We start from the raw sequence: 6,718 nt of genomic DNA on the forward strand, positions 1-6,718 counted from the left end.
AGCATCCTTTGCCTTATAGAAGCTTTTCAGTTTCATGAGGTCCTATTTATTAGGTGTTGATCTTAGTGCCTGCACTATTGGTGTTCAGTTCAGAAATTTGTCTCCTGTGCCAATATGCTAGGCCCCTCTCCAGCCCCTCTTTCTTTTTTTTTTTTTTTTTAAATTTTTTAATTTTTTCGGTTTTTTTTTTCAGAATTTTTAAAAAAGATTTAATTATTTAATTATTTATTATAGGATTACACTGTAGCTGTCTTAAGACACACCAGAATAGGGCAGCTGATCCCATTGCAGATGGTTATGAGCCACCATGTGGTTGCTGGGAATTGAACTCAGGACCTCTGGAAGAGCAGTCAGTGCTCTTAACCACTGAGCCATCTCTCCAGCCCCTATTTTCCACTTTCTTTTCTATCAGATTCAGTGAATCTGGTTTTATGTTGAGGTCTTTGATCCATTTGAACTTGAGTTTTGTGCAGGGTGATAAATATGGACTTGCATTCTTCTATATCCAGTTTAACCAGTACTATTTGAAGATGAAAATGATGTCTTTTTTCCAGTGTGTATTTCTGACTTCTTTATAAAGAGTCAGGTGTTCATATATGTGTGGATTAGTCTGGGCCTCAAATTCAGATCTATTGATTGACATGTCTCTTTTCACGCCAACATCATGGTTTTATTACTATAGCTCTGTAGTACTGCTTGAAATCAGGGATGCTGATACCTCCAGTAGTTCTTTTATTGTTCAAGATTGCTTTAGCTCTCCTGTTTTTTTCCACATGAAGTTGAGATTTGTTTTTCAAGGTCTGTAAGAATTGTGTTGAGGGGCTGGAGAGATGGCTCAGTTATTGAGAGAGCACTGGTTGCTTTCAAGAGGACCTGGGTTCAATTTACAGCACCCACATGACACTAACAACTGCCTATAATTCCAGTTTCGGGGGATATAGACTCTGCAGACACTGTATGTGAAAGCTGCACAGACATACATGCAGGCAAAAAACCTAGACACATAAAATATAAACAAACAAACAAACAAACAAATAAATGGTGTTAGAATTTTAATGGGAATTGCATTGAATCTGTAGTTTGCTTTTGGTAAAATGGACATTTTTGGTATGTTAATGCTACCAATCCATGAGCATGAGAGATCTATCTTCGGGTATCTTCTTCAATTTCTTTGATCAAAGACTTGAAGTTCTTTTGGTAAGATGAATATTTTTACTGTGTTAGTACTATCAAGCCATGAGGATGAGAAATCTTTCCATCTTCTGGTATCTTTAATTTTTCTTTTTAAAGACTTGAAGTTTTTGTCATGTAGGTCTTCCATTTTCTTGGTTAGAGTTACTCTAAGATATTTTATATTAATAAAGGCTATTGCGAAAGGTGCTGTTTTCCTGACCTGATTTCTTTCTCAGTCTATTTGTTGCTTGTATATAAGAGGGCTACTGTTTCTTTTTCTTTTTCTTTTTCTTTTCCTTTTTTTGGGGGGATGGTTAATCTTGTATCCAGCCACTTCACTGAAAGTGTTTGTCAGTTGTAGGTGTTCTTTGGTGGAAATTTTAGAGCCACTTATGTATACTATAATATCCCCTGCAAATAACTATATTTTGACTTCTTCCTGTCTAATTTGTATGTCCTTGATCTCATTCCATTGTCTTATTGCTGAAGCTAGAACTTAAAGTACTATATTGAGTAAATGGAGATTGTGAACAACCTTGTCTTGTTCTTGAGTTTAGTGAAATTGCTTTGAGTTTCCATTTAATGTGATGTTGGTTATAGGTTTGTTATAATTGTTTTTATTATGTTTAGGTATGTCCCTTGTATCTATAAACTCCTTCTCTTTCTCATCCTCCTTTTTTCTTCCTCTTACTCCTCTTTAGGTAATACTGGGATTTGAACCTACAGTTTCAAGTGTGCTAAGCAAGTGTTCCAGTTTTGTACCTCCCAACCCCCACATTTGAGGCAGGTTCTCTGCTCTCCCCATGACACTTCCCACCCATCTGGTTCCTTTTCTTCCCTTATAAGCTCTCTTATATTTACATATCATATTTTTATGGGGGTTGTTTTGAGACATGGTCTCATGTAGCCTTGGCTAATCTTGAACTGGCTAAAAATAATAATTGAGGTTGGCCTTGAACTCTTGATCTTCCTACTTCTACTTCCCAAGTGCTGAATGATAAACATGCGTCTCCATGTCTGTCTATTTTGCTCTATTTTGGTGATTATTTCCAACATATAATAATTACATGTGTTTCATAGGGTATAGTCACCTTGACACATGTATGTAATATATAATGACCAAATCACAGAAGGTCTGCTTAGTGTGTTAAAAAAAAAACCCACTTAAACAGGAGGATGAAGTTTTGGTGTTCTTATGTGTTTCAAAATGTTTTAGGGTTGTGTTCGCTTCAGCAGCACAGTACTGAAATTGGAATGATACAGAGAAGATCAGCATGACTCCTGTCCAAGAATGACATGCAAATTCATGAAATGGTAAACACACACACACATACACACACACACACACACACACACACGCACACACACACGCACACACACACACATTTAATGTCTTACTATTAGTTTGGATCTTTGAAACAGTCTTGTGTAATCTTACCTAACCTGGCTCTTGTTATATAGTTCTGTTGGGAATTGGTTCTAATTCTTTGTCTTATTTCACCTCCCAAAAGCCTTGCTTCCAGACCTGAGGGTCCCTACCTCCAGCTGGCTTCGACTGATAATAAAGAATTGTTGTACATCCAATGGCTGGGCAGGAAGATGGGGCAGGACTTTTGTGCAGGCAAGAGACTGAGAGAGAGGGAGGGAGGGGGGAGGAGGGAGAATTGCCATACAGGAAAGCAGAAAGATGAAACATAATGGCCCACCAACATATAAGAATCTGGGAAAGTGGCCCTAGGGGCCTCTTCCTCTATTGGGTCTGGGGTAGCAGAGCTGAAGTACAGATCTTAAAAGATGTTAACTCAGGAATACCTGAGGGGAGTGTGTGCTAGCTGCTGGGAGGTTTAGAAGTGATCAACCATTGAGCTAGTCAAGGCATATTAAAACTAGCTGGTGTGTGTGTGTTTCATTCAAGAATCCAGAGAGCTCTTGGATGGGTGCAGTGCATTCGACTTGCCAGGAGCCAAAGCGGTTTAGCTAATTCACTATTACATAGTTCTGCTGATCTCTCGGACTCAATCCAGTCTCCAATCTTTCTGCCTCTGCCTTAGGAATTCTGGGGGTCTGGATGAGCAATGAACATCACCACATCAGCTGCTGCTTCCTTCTCTTCCTTCTCTTCTTCCTCCTCCTCTTTCTTCTCTTTCCCTTCCTCCTTATCTTTCTTTTTTCATGTTTTGAGACAGTCTCTATATAACGAGGCCATTTGCCTACACCAGCCTTTTTTTGGGGGGGGCATATAATTACTCATAGAAGTCTCTTATAATCCTTTTAATTTTCATGGCATCACACCCCTCCCCCACAACATCCAGAGGTCTTGTTTTGACATAGGATTGCACTCCAACTCAGACTGGCCTTAAACTCTCAGCCTTTTGAGGGTTTGGATTACAAGTGTGAATCACTGTGCCCACAATTACTAAGCCTTTAAAAGCCTGTTGTTAGAGGGTCTAAGTTCAAGCCTAAAGTTATGTGGAGGAAGCTGAATTTTTATGGAGGCTAGAAACTTTAGTGGCAGTCTGGGTTTTGCCTCAGGGCCTGAAGCCAGAGAAGTCCCAGAGGGCCAGATATAGCTAAGACAAGGTCAGGGCACTTAAAGCTCCTTTTGGGAAGTGTGGGGTGAGAAAAACGCTGACAGAGTAAACTGGAAGAGCAGATGGTGCACTTAACCACTGAGCCATCTCTTTAGCCCTCAAAATGAGTCTTTTAACAAGTATATTAGATCACATCCCTCCTCCGCTCAAAATCTTAGTGTTTCCCAGTCTCCCCAGGGGGAAGCTGAGGCAGGATAGGAAAACAGGGAATGATGGCGCCATATGGAGCAAGGCTGGGAGAGGAAGGGACTTCTGATCCTTTTTATTACTGCTGAGAAAGGCGGGGACTTCACACTCCACTGAGAAGGATCTAATGGCCGTAGGGAATCTGTGCTTTATAATACATCTTATCCAGGTTTGATTGATTCCCAGCACACACATGGTGGCTTGTAACTATCTGTGAACTCCCAGTTCAGGATTGGAGGAGGACTGACACCCTCTTCTTGCCTCTCAGGACACTGTATACAAGTAGAGCATAGACATACATGTAGGCAGTAAATAAATTGCCCTGTTTAGGCCCAGATGACCTCCAACAAGGATATCAATGCCCATGATGACAGTAACTGGGCTAGGCTTTCTGAGGGCTAACATGATGTATGACCTCATTGTCCTGGTACTTCTCCCTGCTAGACTAGGCGGTACTGTTCATAAGAGTACCTTACCACTGTTTACTGAGAAAATCTCTAACTTTTAACCTCCTTACAAATTATACTCCTTAGGCAAAGTTAGAGAGAAAGGAAGTGGTTTCTTAGCAACCTTTAGAGATGTACTTTGAGGGCCACCGGGATCCTATAAACACCATATGTACAGAAACATAAAGATGACTCACCCCAAGGAGCCCCATTGTCTTATTGGGTGTGTTTACTCACTTGGAGTGTCACCTGCCTGCCTACTGTTTTTTTTTTTTTTTATTTTTTTGTACTAAAGATTGAACCCAGGGCCTTACAAATGCTAAGCAGGTACCGTCCCACCCAGCTGTGCCCTCACACTTTGTCTTAAGCTTTACTTTGAGACAGGCTTTTTTGAAGTTTCCCAGGTGGGCCTTGAACTTGTGAAGCTACAGCCTCCTCAATTGCTGGGATTATAGGCCCATGCCACCATCCTGCTTGGTTTCTTGACACAGCATTTATAGATCTCTAAAATGTTGTTTATCATTCTCTTCTCTACAATGAGATCTCTCCGATCCTCACGAGGGATGATTTCCTCCTGTCTTGTTTACTGTGTCATTCCAGGACCTGCCATGTAGCCAGTGCTCAGTAGTTAAAGGATAAACGCACTCCCACATGGAAGTATCTGAATTTTACCACATCCCAAGTCCATATTTTCTGTCCTCGTGTTCTTTGCTGTCTTATTCAGGTGTCTTAGGGTTTCTATTGCTGTGAGGAGACACCATGAACAAAAGCAACTTGGTTTTTCTCTTCTACTTCTACGTAACAGTTCATCATTGAAGAAGTCAGGGCAGGACCCTGGATGCAGGAGCTGATGGAAAGGCCATGGAGGAGGCCACTGTTACCGGCTTGTTCTCCATAACTTGCTCAGCCTGCTCTCATAGCTCTCAGGATCGCCAGTAGGGTGGCACTTCCCACAGTAAGCTGGGCTTTGCTACATCAATCATCAATCAAGAAAATGCACGCAGGCTCCTCGATGGGACAATATTGTGGGGATATTTTCTCAATTTCCCTCTTCCAACATAACTCTTGTTTGTGTCAAGCGGACATAAGCCTAGCCAGCACAAAGTCTAGTCACAGGATTCTTCCTGAATTCTTCCTTACCCCTTGGGTTTTATAAAAAGAAAGAGAATAGGAAGGGGTATGATTGGTGGAGGTGCGATATGGTGTGGGGGAGGGGGTGCTTCTGCAGGCCCATGCTAAGGATTCCTTCCCCCTGAGGGACCAGCAGCCATGGGGAGGTGTGGTATAGGACATGAGGAGGGGGAGTTGAGGAAGTAGAAACAGAGAAAGTCAGAGAGAGAGAGAGAGAGAGAGAGAGAGAGAGAGAGAGAGAGAGAGAGAGAGAGAGAAGAGGAAAGGAGAGGAGAGGAGAGGAGAGGAGAGGAGAGGAGAGGAGAGAAGAGAAGAGAAGAGAAGAGAAGAGAAGAGAAGAGAAGAGAAGAGAAGAGAAGAGAAGAGAAGAGAAGAGGCTGGCCATGAGTGTGTGTGTGTGTGTGTGTGTGTGTGTGTGTGTGTGTGTGTGGCAATGGGAAGAGAGGGTTAAGAGGGTATGGAACAAGAGAAGAGAAGAGAGCGAGGAGGGGCCAAGCAGTCCCTTTTAGAGTCAGGCACACCTGGCTGTTGCCAGGTAACTGTGGGGTGGAGCCTAGACGAACTGCCAACATCCCTTACTTCTCATGTCCAGTTGACCAACAAGATCTATTGCTTTTACCTCAAAAATGAACCTCAGCCAGCTGTGGTGACACACACTTGCAATTCAAGGACTTGGGAGGGTGGGGCAGGAAGATTGCTGAGATGAGGCCAGCAATGTCTGGGCTACAGATGTCTGCATCTTTCCATCTTACTGCCCCCCTCCCCCCCTGCTCTATCTCTTGGATACTGTGGTCACAGGAGATGGACTTCTAGCTTTTTTTGATGCCAACACAGTATACTTTGATCTCTTAAGTTTTTCTTTAGGTTTATTTTCTATGTCTGAGTGTTTTGTTTACATGTATGTCTGCACACCATATATATGCCTGGTGCTTGTGGGAGCTACAGGAGGGAGTTGGCTGTCTTTGAACTGGAGTTATAGATGGTTGTGAACCATCTTGTGGGTGCTGGGAACTGAACCCTGGTCCTCTGCATGAGCAACAAGTGCTTGTTCCTAACCATCGGGACATCTCTTCAGCTTTACAGAAGTAACTGAAAGTCTGGGTCTGGTGCTGAGTGCTGTTAACTCAGCTCTTGTGAGGCTGATACAGGATTAGAAATCACAGGTAGCTTGAGCTACCTAGTGAGTGGGTC

The 6,718-nt window shown here is 42.5% G+C and overlaps 1 non-coding gene across 1 annotated transcript; it reads left to right on the forward strand.

The window, feature by feature from the left end:
- Window positions 1–2,394: 2,394 nt before the first annotated feature.
- Gm24593 lies at window positions 2,395–2,499 on the forward strand. The gene has a single exon (XR_003954739.1). It is a non-coding gene; the product is annotated as a U6 spliceosomal RNA (small nuclear RNA).
- Window positions 2,500–6,718: the final 4,219 nt, after the last annotated feature.

The sequence above is a fragment of the Mus musculus genome, chromosome 3 (assembly GCF_000001635.26).
Source record: "Mus musculus strain C57BL/6J chromosome 3, GRCm38.p6 C57BL/6J".
Classification (NCBI taxonomy): Eukaryota; Metazoa; Chordata; class Mammalia; order Rodentia; family Muridae; genus Mus; species Mus musculus.